This window comes from Phaseolus vulgaris, chromosome 7 (genome assembly GCF_000499845.2).
Source record: "Phaseolus vulgaris cultivar G19833 chromosome 7, P. vulgaris v2.0, whole genome shotgun sequence".
NCBI classification, from domain to species: domain Eukaryota; kingdom Viridiplantae; phylum Streptophyta; class Magnoliopsida; order Fabales; family Fabaceae; genus Phaseolus; species Phaseolus vulgaris.
The window spans coordinates 17,337,020-17,352,145 of record NC_023753.2 but is presented as its reverse complement, the minus strand read 5'-3'; the positions used below and the strand labels follow the sequence as shown (position 1 = coordinate 17,352,145).

At 43.9% G+C, this 15,126-nt stretch overlaps 1 long non-coding RNA gene across 1 annotated transcript in view; it reads right to left on the bottom strand.

Annotated features, from left to right (window-relative positions):
* Positions 1–9,740, bottom strand: part of LOC137828660 (uncharacterized) — a 30,401-nt gene extending 20,661 nt beyond the window's left edge. Inside the window, exon 1 of the long non-coding RNA XR_011083935.1 lies at positions 9,510–9,740. This is a non-coding gene — a long non-coding RNA (uncharacterized lncRNA). The remainder of the gene's footprint in view (positions 1–9,509) is intronic.
* Between the last annotated feature and the right edge of the window lie 5,386 nt (positions 9,741–15,126).

Below are 15,126 nucleotides of genomic sequence, written 5' to 3'. Positions count from 1 at the left end.
TGAGGCGCCTACCCCCGAAGGTGTTACTAGCCTCGACATCGCTTAAAGGCGAAGGAGAACTTATCTTCACTGGCCTCGACGTCGCTCAAAGGCGAAGGAAGACTTATCTTGGCCGAAGTCCATTTACTGGACTCTGTGCCCACACTCGAGGAGAGGCCTGCTGAAAGTAGGGTCGTTTCGTACTCAATGTGTCTAGACACTAGGACGAAGTTGCTCGTGGTGCCCACGCCCGAGGAGAGACCTGTCTGAGGCAGTGCCGTTTCGTCCCCGATATGTCTAAACACCAAGGCAACCAGTCCTTATATCTTGCACTTGGTGCCCACGCCCGAGGAGAGGCCCGCTAGGAAGCAGTGTCGTTACGTCCTCGGTGTGTCTAAAACACCAAGGCGAGTGTACTTGGTGCCCACACCCGAGGAAAGGCCTGCTAAAATTAGTGTCGTTTCGTCCCTGGTGTGTCTAAACACCAAGATGAGCAGGGACTTGGCGTTTACGCCCAAGGAGAAGGTTTCCCAAAGGATAGCGCTTCTCCCATCTGGCGTGTATCTGCATCAAGGCACCTGGCTCTCCACTGCTCTGAACTTCCTTTTTGTCCTTGGTGCCCACGCCCGAGGGAGGCACCCCTGCATCTCCCCTCGAGGTGTCTAAACACCAAGGTGGTGGGTTCGTTTCTTACTGAACCGCGTTATCTCTTCTTAGTGTTTCTTTACATCGTAATAAGGAAAACTTAAGACAATGTATGCTCAAACTGATTTTTACTTGGGTAACCTCATTAAAAAAACCCTCGAAAGGGAAAAAGAGTGTCCCCTTGAACTGTACACTACATAGAGTTTTTAACTGAAATAAAACTTCAAATTTGCCGCGTTCCAAGTGCGCGAGATGGGGCCTCCCTCCAGAGTCTCAAGCTTGTACGACCCGTTCCCCCGAGCCTCGGTTACTCTGAAGGGCCCGGTCCACTTGGGGGACAAGCTTGTTCTCCAACTCATATGGATGAGCCTTACTTGTGACCAAGTCAGCCACTTGGAACTGTCGAGGCTTCACCTTGGAGTTGTACTGATGCTCCACTTTTCTCTTAACGGCCTCAGCCTTTATTCTCGCTTCTTCTCTAGCTTCGTCCAACAAATCTAGATTTACCCTCCTCTCCTCGTTGGACTCCTCAGCCACAAAACTCTGGAAACGCGGTGAGCTCTCGTGGATCTCTACTGGGATCATGACGTCCGATCCGTATACTAGGTTGAACGGCGTCTCCATGGTGGAAGTTTGGGGCGTGGTGTGATAAGCCCACACTATCCTGGGCACTTCCTCCGCCCAAGTTCCCTTGGCTTTCTCAAGCCTCCTCTTCAACCCCCTCAGCAAGATTCTGTTGGCGGACTCCACCTGTCCGTTCGTCTAGGGGTGTTCGACAGATGCGAACACTTGCTTGATGCCTATCTCTGTACACAGTTTTCCCAACTGCTGGCTTGCAAACTGAGTACCATTGTCCGAGACAAGGCGCCTCGGTACACTAAAGCGACACATAATGTTCTTCCAGACAAAGTGTTGTACCTTGTGTACGGTGATCTATGCCACCAGCTCTGCTTCTATCCACTTTGTGAAGTACTCAATAGCAACTATCAAGTACTTCATCTACCTTATTGCTAATGGGAAAGGCCCCAGAATGTCAATTCCCCACGTGTGGAAAGGCCATGGGCTGTAAATTGACCTCAGTTCTTCTAGGGGCGCCTTGTGCCAATCGGCATGCAGTTGGCACTGCTTGCAATGCTGGGCGTACCTTACGCAGTCCTCCCTCACCGTTGGCCAATAGAAGCCTGCACGCACCACCTTGGGCGCCAAAGACCTTCCTCCTACGTGGCTCCCACAAATCCCTTCATGGACCTCAGACATTATCCTCGTGCACTCATCTCCACTCACGCATGTCAAGGTCAGGTGCGTGAACCCGTGTCTAAACAGTGCTCCATCCACGAGGGTGTACCTCGTGGAATTTCTCTTTATCTTCTTGCCTTCTTCGGGCTCTACTGGGAGGATCCCATCCGCGATGTAGCGCCTATAGGGCGTCATCCACGTGTCCCCTTCTTCCAGGACGCACACCTGCATGGGGTCCTCCCCTTCTGGCGAGGCAAGGTAAACACTTATACTGGGGGCCCTCGCCGTGTCCTGAATCAAGGACCGATAACTCCTCGGCCTTTCCTTGAACGCACTGATCTGAAGGACGTCCACCCTGTTATCCACCACAAATGTTCGCGGCGTTTTGAGGTTCTCCTAGATGACCGTCCTCTGCCTTCCCCCCTTGTCTGAGCTGGCCAGCTTGTCGAGCAGGTCATCACGGGCATTTTGCTCTCTCGGGACATGGACCAACTCGAACGCCACGAACGCCCCTTTCAGCACTTGGACATACTTCAAATATGTAGCCATCTGCGGATCCTTGGCTTGGTACTCCCCGGCCACCTGCCCCATGACCTGCTGCGAATCACTCTTGGCGAGCAGGCTCCGTGCACCCAGCTCTTTGGCTAAGAGCATCCCAGCTATTAGGGCCTCGTACTCTGCTTGGTTCCTACTAGCTTTGAACGCAAGCCTCAGGGCCTGCTCGATCAGCAAACCATTTGGCCCCCCTCCAGGACCACGCCGGCTCCACTCTCTTGCTGGTTGGAGGACCCATCCACCGAGAGCACCCACTGGGAGCCAACCTCTTCCTCTTGCTGTGTGCTTCCTGGCAAGAGCTCCGCCAAGAAATCTGCGTACACTTGCCCCATGATGGACCCTCTGGGCTCATACAGAATATCAAACTCAGATAGCTCCACCGCCCAACAGACCATCCTTCTTGCGACATCTGGCTTTTGCAACACCTTCTGGATGGGGAGGTCCGTCATTACTACCACCGTAAGCCTTTGGAAGTAGTGATGGAGCCTCCTGGCCGAGAACACCACTACCAGAGCCGCCTTCTCTAAAGACTGATACCTCGCCTCCGACCCTTGCAAGACCTTACTCACGAAGTATATAGGTTTCTGGGTCTGGTCCTGCTCCTGAACAAGCACAGCACTGATCACCCACTCGGTCACCGCAAAGTATAACCGGAGGGGCACGCCTGTCTGTGGCTTACAAAGCACGGGAGGAGCCACCAGATACTCCTTGAGCTTGAGGAATGCCGCCTCGCACTCCTCTGTCCACGTAAACCTTGATGGCAAAATTCATGAAGTTCTTCTTGAATCATGTAAGAGATGGTGCGGAAGCTATGGATGTGTGTGTGCAAGATCCTCCTAAGAATGATGTTGATCTTGAAGGTGCATGATGTGTATGAACATTGGGAGGTTCGGCCAGCCCAAGGAAAGGTGAAGAATGTGAAGTTTAGAGCCTAGAGTTCTAGGGAGAAGCAAACCTTGGCACAAAATGGCAGCATAACTTTACTCACAATAAACTTGCAATACATGAGGTTGGCCCCTCCTTTTATAGGCTAAGGAGGACCAGATTTGATGACCTAAATGCTACACAAATGTAAGCCAAATGAAATGTAAATGTGAAGCACATGGGTGCACATGGGTGCACATGGTCCTTTATTAGTAAAGGCTTCTAGAAACCTTTAGCTAATCAAGGTTAATGCTTCCTTAATTCTAATGTGCAGAAAATTAAACAATTGTCCACATGGTTATGCTATTTACACCTCATTTAAAGCTAAACTACACTTGATGGGCCTTCACGGAATATGTGCTATTAGGCCTTTTTCCATTCATAGCTTGATCCAAGTCTTCTTGTTCTAGACGCTCTTGGCTTGGTCTTAGACGCTCCTAGCTTGATCTTAGATGCTCCTAGCTTGGTCTTAGATGCTCCTAGCTTGGTCTTAGACGCTCCTAGCTTGGTCTTAGACGCTCCTAGCTTGATCTTTAGACGCTCCTAGCTTGGTCTTGGACGCTCCTAGCTTGGTCTTGGATGGTCTAGATGCTCTTGCCTTGTGGTCTAGACGTTCTTGACTTGGCTCTTGCCTTTCACGGAAGGGTGTGCTTGGCCCTCTTCCATCAAACCTACTGTTTCTTTTCAAGCACTGGAAGTAAGGGTGTCCCTTATCTCCTCCAGCGGATACGAATCTGGACAGAGTGGCCATCCGCCCCGTCAACAGCTGAACTTCCTTCATCGAGGCGGGACTCCTCATTGCCAGAATCGTCGCACACTTGTCGGGGTTCGCCTCTATCCCCCGCTCAGTGAGCATAAAACCCAAAAACTTACGCGCCTCGACCCCAAACACACACTTCTCAGGGTTCAGCTTGAGGCGGTACTTGGCTATTGTGGCGAACAGCTCTTCCAGATTAGTTGTGTGTCGCCCCCTCTCTTGGGAGGTCACCACCATGTCATCTACATAGGCCTGCACATTCCTACCCAGCATGGGTGCAAGGACCCTTTCCATCAATCTTTGATAAGTAGCGCCTGCATTCTTTAACCCAAACGGCATCACCTTGTAGCAATAACAGCACATCTCTGTCATAAATGTCGTTTTGCACTCGTCACGGGGATGCATCTTGATCTGGTTGTACCCCGAAAACGCATCCAGAAAACTCAGCATCTTGCAGCCCGAGGCGTTGTCCACCAACGCGTCGATGCTAGGCAGGGGATACGAATCCTTAGGGCACGCCTTATTCAGGTCAGTGAAGTCCACACACATTCTCCACTTCCCGTTCGCCTTCTTCACTAACACCACGTTGGCCAGCCACTCAAGGTACTGGATCACCCTGATGTGGTCGGCGCTCAGCAGCTTCCTGGTCTCTTCCTGCATGACGAGGCGCCTTTCCTCGTTGAACTTTATCCTCCTCTGTTGCACAGGGCGGACCTTGGGGTCCATGGTGAGATGGTGGCATAAAAAATCCAAGTCAATGTCGGGCATGTCCGAGGCGGACCATGCAAAGGCGTCCAGGTGACGTGAGATTACTGCCGCCACCTGGTCCTGTTCTTCCTGACTCATCAGCCGTCCCAGTTTAAAAGTCTTACCACCAATCTGCCTCTCTACCACATTCTCTACTGGCTCGGGCCGCCTCTCCCGGGCGTTCTCTGCGCGAGACACGCCTTCGCGGCCCTCCCTTCCAAGTGTCGCCTCAGCAGGCACTTCCCCCATGGGCGATGCCCCCGCGGGCGTCTCTCCCATGCGTACCGCCTCCTCGAGCGCCTCCTTCGTGGGCACTGCCTCAGCGGGCATCTCCTCCACGGGCTCTACCTCCATGGGCGTATCCGCGCTGGGTGGGTGCTCCACCACCATAAACACGCCTCTCTTTGTTTTCAGGATATTTTCATAGCACCTTTTCGCTTCCTGCTGATTGGACTTGATCACGATCATTCTACCACTGAATCAGGCAGCTTCAGCTTCATGTGTCGTGTCGACGACACCCCCCTCAATTTGTTCAGGGCTAGCCTCCCCAACAGAATGTTGTACGTCGAACTGGCGTTCAAAACCAGATACCTTATGTTCTCGGTCTGCGACATCGTACCATCTGTGAAAGTCATTCTCAACTCAAGATAGCCATGCACCTCCACCTGGTCCCCTGCGAAACCATAGGAGCACCCTGTATATGGCCTTAGCAGATCAGGGGACAGTTACTACTTGTTGAACGTGCACCAGAACATTACGTCCGCGGAGCTGCCCTGGTCCACGAGCATGCGATGCACCTTCCTCCTTGCAGTCACGACAGGGTCGTTATTGTGGGGGACGACGTCGCGAAAATCAGCCCTTGTGAACGCAAGGTCGATGTCGAGCGAGTCGTCTGCCCCCTGCTTAGCCACCGAATTCACTGACCGCACGTACCTCTTGCGCTGAGAGGCAGTGCATCCTCTGCCTGAAAAGCCACCAGAAATGGTGTGAACCTCCCCATGGATTGGCATCTCATGGGCCTGATCTTCTACTGGTACCGCCAAGGCCGCAGCTGTGGATGACCCCGCCAAATAGTCATTCAAGAACCCGCTCATCACAAGCTCGTCCAACTGATGGCCCATAGCCAAGCAGTTGGTAATCTGATGCCCAAACGCCTGATGGAACTCACACCACGTACCTCTTGCGCTGAGAGGCAGTGCATCCTCTGCCTGAAAAGCCACCAGAAATGGTGTGAACCTCCCCATGGATTGGCATCTCATGGGCCTGATCTTCTACTGGTACCGCCAAGGCCGCAGCTGTGGATGACCCCGCCAAATAGTCATTCAAGAACCCGCTCATCACAAGCTCGTCCAACTGATGGCCCATAGCCAAGCAGTTGGTAATCTGATGCCCAAACGCCTGATGGAACTCACACCACGTGTCCTTGTGTGGTCCCAACACCTTATCTGTCTTCGCAGGGACCCTCAGCCTATCTGCGATGTTAGGTACTGCGATGAGGTCCTTCAGCTCCACCACGAAGTTGTGCCTAGCCTGCCGGTTCTCCCCTGCGCGTCCCCTCGTCTGGGGCTTCCTCGCCTCGTAGGGGCGCTTCCTCTCTTGGCCTCTCTTCCCCGTCGCGGCCTCATTCACCCTTGCGGGCTGTGCACGCGATTGTGCTCTAGGGCGCGCAGGTGCAACAGTTGAACGTTTCTCACACACCTCCCCTTCCGTGCGACGCCTTATTTCTGCGAAAGTTCTGGGGCGATTCCTGATGATCGACTCGCAGAATGGCCCAGGGCAGATCCCCTTCCTGAACGCATACACGATCATTGGCTCTTCCGTAGTGATGTATTCTTTCAACGTCTCCCAAAACGGTTGAAAACGGTTGATGTATTCTTTCAACGTCTCCCCCTGATACTGCTTCACGTCGAAGAAGTCATACGACACCGGCGAGGGAGCTCGGTTCGTGATATACTGCTCCCTAAACAGCTGTGAAAGCTGCGCAAAGGAGGTCACATGACCATCTAGAAGGCTAATGCACCAGTCCATTGCCATACCTGTCAATGTACTCATGAAGAGCTTGCACCTCACGGCGTCAGAACTGCCAACAAGCATCATCTGCATATGGAACGCAGTGAGGTGCGCCTTCGGACCCACGAACGTGTGTGGGATCACTGCCTCCATGATAGACTGCGAGAACGGCATAGGAAACTCCCTAGGTGGTGTGAAACACTCGCGATCCTCTGTTTCACGATTCCCAGGGTGGTTGCGCAACCCGCGGCGTAACTCTTCGTTCGCGCGGCACAGCTCTTCGTTTCTCGCCTGCGACGCCGCGAGATCCAGCTGAATGTGTTCTTGCTCCGCTTTCGACGCTGCCATCACCTCCACGACCTGCTGCAAGGTCATGCCATCACTCTCTGTGCGTGTTGTTGAACTATGCCTCGTAGTCCTCATTCTTCACGGTTTCCTAGAGAATCTTGAACTGTTACTATGAATCTTGGAACTTGCTTCGGTAGAACTGAACGAAACTTGAATATTATCGGCGAATCTTGCAAGAATCTTGAAAAACCTCCACAAACCTCGTTGTCGCTACTGAAACTCAAACTACTTGCAGTGGGACTGCTGTTTTAGATCTGCCCCACGGTGGGCTCCAAATGTTCATACTGGTTGACCAGATTGTTCTTCGTGCATAGCTACGTGCTGCGTATCAAGGACTCCTTCGTCTTCGTTCCAAATCTCCATCCTTCGCCGCCGTGAGTACCTGAAACAGAGAGAAAAAAGGGCGCCCTCGCAGCCGTTTGCACTCCAACGCTCAAGTCAGTACTAGCAGAAAACACCGTGCACCTCCATATCAGAACACCACAGACACCGTGTTCAAAAGGTGCGTAACTGGATTCTAACTGTATTCTCTCTCATTCTCAAGTCACTCATGCATACAGTGCGTAAGCGCAAATGACTCTAAGCGTGTAAAACGTACCTTAGTCTGCTGATAGCGAAAGCTTATATACCTTTCCAGTGCTTCTGCCACGTGTCTCCTTCTGACTTAAGCATAACTCTGTATGGGAGGCCTTACGACGCTGTAACCCAACTTAGGGAAATCCCAGCGTGTAAGTCTCCCTTCTCGAAGTGCATCTGGCGCGGGGGGTGATTACATGGGTGCCAACTCATGCACCCCAGCTCCTAGTCACTCGCCTTAGGAGTGTTTCTACCCTCCTCACGTACCATGCATGCAGATTACCCCCTGGGACGTGGCCTTCTCATGTGTTGTATCTGTCCCAGTGGTTCTCTGACGGTGGCGCGTACTGTCGCGTTCCCACGCCTCATGCACAGATACTCCGCGAGTTGGGTCTCTCCCTGCTGGTACAAGGGGTGTGGCTAGGAAACCACATTTCTCTTCTATTTTTACTCTGTCGGGGTACCGAGGCCTGAGGCCTCCACGCCTCTACCTTGTCGCCTCCTACTTGTGTCGCTTCCTATTGTGCTGCCCTCTCCACTGTCACTCCTACCCGTGGGTATCGGGGGATGGCACCACCCAGTTGTAAACGCTTCTTGGTCTGAACCCAGTCAACGCCCGAGGCCGGTCAACGCCCGGGGCCTGGTCAGCGCCCGAGACCTGGTCGTCTCCCTTCTCACCTCATTGTGCCCCTGATGAGTCCTACCAAGTGTTGACTTTGGTCAACGCCCGAGGACGGGTCGGTATAGTAAGAAATGCAAATAATAATATGACAAGACCTTTCCAACAAATTGATGGAAAACAAGAACCAAGAGCACATGAATTTCTTTGGATTAAGCTCCAATTGTGGCGGCTCCTTAGCTACTTCAGGATTGAAAAAAATATTGCAAGATGAAGGACTAAATTTGAACATATGTACAAGTAACTAAAGCCCACCATTTATTTTTTCCACTTACAATTTAAAATTTTCAATTTCCATAAGCCATTCAACATGCATCACATTATATACAAAGTTTATATAAAAAAAAGATTGTTAAAGTGCTATTATATGAAATATTGGAAAGAAAAAAGACGTTAGTTACACAAAACCATCATGCAATAGTAGTGCACACGGATTTGGATTGACTCTTTATATGGAATTCACTATCTTATGGTATGCATAAGAGATAAATACAAGAATTTTAATGCAAACTAATATTGAATGCAAATACAATTGAATTTACAATAATCTAAAATGAAAATAGAAATAGCATATATTCAAACACTAATATCAAATTTAGAATTGAAAAGAAGTAAAGAATGGTTAAAGTATAAGAAAATTTGAATGCATATATGAAAGGAAATGTGATGCTAAGAATATAATTCTAGAATGGCAAGAAAGAATCCTAAATGACCCCTAAAATCAAAACCCAAAACAGACCTACATAATTCTTAAACTTAAAACCCAAAATGGAACATAAATAACTCCTAAAATCAAAAACCCAAAATGAAATCCTAGTTAACCCCTAAAATCAAAACCCAAAAAGGAACCCTAAATAACCCCTAAAATCCAAATCTAAAACGGAAACCAACATGAACCCTAAAATCAACGCCCAAAACAAAACCCTACATAACCCTGAAAGTCAAAAACCCAAAATGAAATCCTAAATAACCCTTAAACTCAAAACCCAAAACGGAAATCTAAAACAAAAAAACCCTTATATCCAAAATCAAACGCAATGAAACAAAACTAACCTCAAAATCGAAGTGAAAAATTGATTCGCACTCTCACTCCAATTCGAACTCCCAATCGAAATTGAAAATTGTAGTCGTCATCAAAATCTTACTACAACTCCAAATCCCTCAAAATCGTATTCTTAGTCGCACTCTGAGAAACCTCTCATTCATTCTCGTTTCGCAAAATCTATCTTTCAACCTTAAATTTTTAAAATTTGTCAGCTCAAAAACTAAACCCTACAAACCAATATTTTATTATTTCACGGTCTAGTTCACAATATGTAATTTGGCGCAACCCATTTAGTGGTTGTCAAATAATCGCTACCATATAACACTTGTTCTTTTGTTAGTTTTGTGTGCAAGGTAAACATTTTTAGGAGTGTGATGGAGTCACTCAAGCGAACAACAGGAATGAGTGTCCACCAGTGTTCGATGCATTCTGATGGCAGATTTGGTGGAATCAAATGTTTTTGCTTTAGGGAAGAGTTAACCATAAATGTAATCTCTAACTATAGTTAGGGGATGGTTTTAGATGGATTAATGAATCAACAACAAAAATAAATTCAGGAAGTGTGTCACCGGGACTCACAACGTCATTGTTCTCATTCAAATGTTAAGTAACCCTCCAACTAGATTTGAAATTGATTTTTTTTATTTGATAATCAAATATGTATTTTATAAGTTTAATTATATGTTATCTTCTAAATCTTAATTAATATTATCTAATTTTAATAATTTTTATTTTATTAGCCAATTTCAAGTACTAAATATTTTTTTATTAAAATTTTAAATAATTTTATTAAATCTTTCCGTTAATAATTAATATATTTTGTAACCGATTCTTTAAATAAGAAGAAACAAGATACATTTCGTGTGTACGATATGATGTCTTACTATAAGATTTTTTTAATGTGTGAAGCAAACTCATTGAATACGTTAAATATAAAATAAAGATAAAAGAAAAATAAATTATATATGGATGTCGTATTATACGTTGAAAATGATATATTGATGAGGATGAATATTATATATAATTGTTTCTGAATTTAGTTAAATATAGACAAGACTAAATAATAAAAAAGTAGAATAAAAGACGATAAGAAAGAAAGTGTTCCTAACTTTATCTCGATGCATCTAAATTCTTGTTCATACACATAAACGTTATAACGTCATCCACAAAATAAATTGAAAAGTAAATTGGGCGTTGAAGTAGACTTGTGAACCACTAACGTTGACCAGAGAGCAGTCTCTCGCAGCCATTGTTTACGATACACCGTTATTATACTCTATAATCCTGATACGGACCCGTAATACATAATTTTAAAATGTAGGAGACATATTTATATATTACATAATTATAAATTATATAAATTAACAATAAAGATTAATGTATATAATATATTTTAATTTTATTTTTAAAAAAATATTTTTTAAGATTGGTTCAAAAGAATTTGTTCTTTATTTTTATAATTGTAATAAAAACTTATACAATAACTTTGAGATTTTAGAAAATTAATGTATTTCTCCTTTTTAAAATTGGGTTACATCCATGTTAGAATTGTCAGAAATTTAACAAATATATTTTGAATTGAATACTTTACCGATATGTGTCCAACGAATATCAATGTTCGATATGTGTGTCCGACACAGACACACCATTTGTTTACTCTTTAAAATAAATAAGTCACCATTTTTATTTTAAAATTATTTTTTACATCTCTCTAAAATTGGAAACACTATTCTTCTGTCTATAAATGTTGATTTGGCTATAAACTAAATACATTATTTGATTTTCTGTTTATTGTTTTTTTTATATCAAAGTTATTAAAATTTTAAATATAGTTTCATTTTTAAAGAATGCTTAAATCTGTTTTTCATCCATGTACAATAATACGAAATTAGTTTTTGTCTCTAAATCAAACTTTAGACTATTCAGGTATAATATGAAAATGATTAGAACGAGTCCTTCTATATGTGAAATAATTATTAGTTTCTTATAAAAGATTGCTAGTTTTTTCAAAATTAATTGTTGTTTTGATGTCCACTATAACTACTTCCAATGTCTTGATGAAGTGGAACCTCCAGTTGAATCAATCTCAAATACAAAGACATATTTTAATAATTTCTATACTACAAATCTGGATGGTTTAAAGTTTAGACGAAGGACAAAAACAAATTTCATGTTAGTATATAGAAAAAAAACATATTTAACTCTTTAAAAAAATAGTTCTCTTCAATTGATAAACAAGTTTGTGGCATTGTTATTACTACTACCTACTATTGTTTTTTCTTCTTCTTGGAAAAACCAAAACAAGCTCCAACAACAACAAAAACAATGTTTCTTCCATATTTAGCCACACCCCTCTGTACCAAAATAAAACCATGTTCATAGGTACGAGGAAACAAAGCAAAAATTAATCAATTATTTTATTATGTTTTGTATCGGTCAGGTCCGGACGATAGATGGAAGTTTCAGTAACAGGTAAGAGCTGATCAACATCACCAGCTTCATTAAGACTAATAGAAGGTTAACAAGACCAAACAATGATTAAGCATTAGGTAATAAACTCTTAATTATGATCCAAAATCCTAATTCGACCCAATAACAAAGGGCCCATGATAATCATAGATTTCGAGAAAAAGGTACATCATCGTCACGCATTAATTACATTAAATATTGATATCTCACTTGAGCGTCAAAGTGTTTTTGCAGGTACCATCCGGACCGGGAGTTTACGAGAAAGAGGAGGCTAGCAAAAGGAGAGAAGGAAGGCATTTAGTAAAGTGAAGGAGTAAAAGAAGACCGACTAACCGAGGAGGAATGTAATAGTTCTCTTAGTCCTAACCCTTTCGAGAACAATTGGCGCCCACCGTGGGGCCTGAGAGAATTCGAAGGAAGAAAAGATCAGTTGGTGTCAACAAGGAACATGGTGATGGCAAATTTCATGAAGGTCTTCTTGAATCATGTAAGAAAATGGTGCGGAAGCTATGGAGGTGTGTGTGCAAGATCCTCCTAAGAGTGGTGTTGATCTTGAAGGTGCATGATAGGTATGATTATAGGGAGGTTCGGCCAGCCCAAGGAGATGTGAAGGAAGTGAAGTTTAGAGCCTAGAATTATAGGAGAAGCAAAGCTTGGCACAAAATGGCAGCATAACTTTACTCACAATAAACTTGAAAATACAAGGTGTAGGCTCCTCCTTTTATAGGCTAAGGAGGACCATAATGCAACCCTAATGCTAGCCAAATTAAATGTAAATGTGAAGCACATGGGTGCACATGGCACATGAGTGCACAAATGAGCACATGAGGAGGGGTGTGTCTAGTTTTTATGCTCACCCCCTCCATGGGCTTTCTAGACCGGCCTTGGTAAATTACAAATAAAGTTCCTATGCTAATTTTGACAAGAAATTAAAGTCTACTCTACACTAGAGTTTATGGCATTTGAACATGTAAAAGAACGTCTTCTTGGATCCTCTTGGCCATAACTCTATGGTTGGCCCAAATCTACCCTTTGGTGGGCTTGCATGTGGGCTTGTGCTTGTGCCTCTTCCATCATCCCCTCCCTCTTGAAAAGGATTTGTCCTCAAATCCATTGCTTCTTCTTCTTCATGGCTAGGGGAATGGATGTGGCTGGATGGTGTCCATCATCTCCTTCTCCTTGAGAAGATCTATCCTCAGATCTAGAGATTTGATCTCGGATAGCAGCCTCTTGCTTCTTCAACTATGCTTGCCCTCCTGGATCAAACGTCCACCTAGGGGAATTATCAAATAAAGCAAATGAGTTAGTTGAAGCAGTTATATACAAATCAATTTTATGAAGTTGCCATTTTTGTTTTTCTTTTGTTTTTGGCAACTTTTTACAATATTTCTCTTTTGATGGTTGCATGTGTTCTCTAATCCTCTCATGCTTTGTAAAATTTTCAATAGTGGTTACTTGTTCCTTAGGCATAATTCCTTTAGGAAGTGGTAACAACGCAAAAAGAGAAAGAGGACTATGTTCACATACAACTTCAAATGTAGAAGTATTAGTAGTCTTGTGGACTACTCTATTGTATGCATGCTCAATAGAAAAAGGATACTCATCCCAAGAATTGTGGTTGTCTTTCATGATTTCCCTAGGCATAGTAACAAGAGCTATGTTTTCAATTTTATTTTGACCATTCTTTTGAGGATGATAAGAATTTGAAAAGGACAACTTAGTTGCAAGTTTTTCCAAGAGAATCCTCAAAAGATGGTTTTCAAATTTTGGAGCTCTATCCAACACTAAGTTTGAAGAGAAATCATGAAGACTTGTCACTTCTTTAAGGAAGAGTTTATCCATGTCCATGAAAATGGAATCAAAACCTTTTGTTGTCCTAGGAAGATCTAATATGAAATTTAGGCTTATGTCTTCCCAAGGATCATTTGCAAAAGGTGAAGGAGTATAGAGTTCATGAGACATCGCCTTAGATGTATTTTTAAAACACGGAATGTATCTAGGGTAATGTCTTTGAACATCTTTTCTCATGGGTGACAATAATTTTCCTTTTAAAAGCTCTAGAGTTTTATCAACTCTAATTTGACCCATGAGTTCTCCTTCATGAAGAATTTCTCTTTTATGTGTGAAGGTAGTCTCGTTGATACAACCTTTGTTCATGGAAATTTCAATTCTTTGCAAAGGTTGTCTCAATAAGACATGACAAGTTTCTTTAGGCACTACTTCACATAAAAAATTGTCTTTGTAGATGCCTATAGATGACTTGACCTTCACTTGGTGATATCTTGGCATGTATGTAAAATAATCTACTATATTTTTACCTATGCAAGCCTTTTTTAAGGATTCTTTTTTTTTCTAGGCTTGCAAGTGTTCCTTTACAAAAGGTAAGGCTAGGTTGTTCAACAAGAGGTATATTTTCAAATGTATTTTCAACTTTTCCTTCTTGTTGAATGACCTTGTGGGAAGGAACACTCTTCTCCCATGCCTTTTGTTTCCCAAGGGTTTTCTCTTGCTTTTCTATTTTTACATTTTCTTCACTCTCACTAGCTTCTTTTTCTTGGCTACTATTCTCATCTTTGTCCCTTAAGATCATAGATCTTTCATTGAAACATTGAGATGCTAATTGATCATTGCCAAGGTATTCTAAACATGGAATTTCTCTAGCTTGAGTGTGAGAGTTATGCTTGGTTAGGTTTTCTTGTCTCTCTTTCCTAGCTCTCCTAGGGAATTGTTGATGATATTCATTTTTCCTAAGACTTTCTTCCCCAAGATAATCATGATGTTTAGAGCTAGATGCATGAGAATGTAATTTTTTTTGAAAATTGAGACTTCTCATTCTTTGCTTTAGTCAAAACATTAAGTTTAGTCTCACTCTCCAATTGTCTATAAGCAATTGATTGCACAATTTGTGAAACTTCTTTCAAAAGAGTTTTTAAAGATTTTAATTCACTTCCAATAGACTTTGTAGAATGAGAAGAAGAAGACATGGCTAAAGCTTTGTGTGTACAAGTATTTTACCTTGAGAAAACTTAGGAAAGTCAAAGAAGGTAGTTTTCCAGGTAAGGGAGGTGAGTCACAAAGGACTACTTAAATACCAAGCCTTTGCCTTAGCCAAAAACTATCCCTCAATGTCTTCACACAAAACTTTCTCTTAGTAAA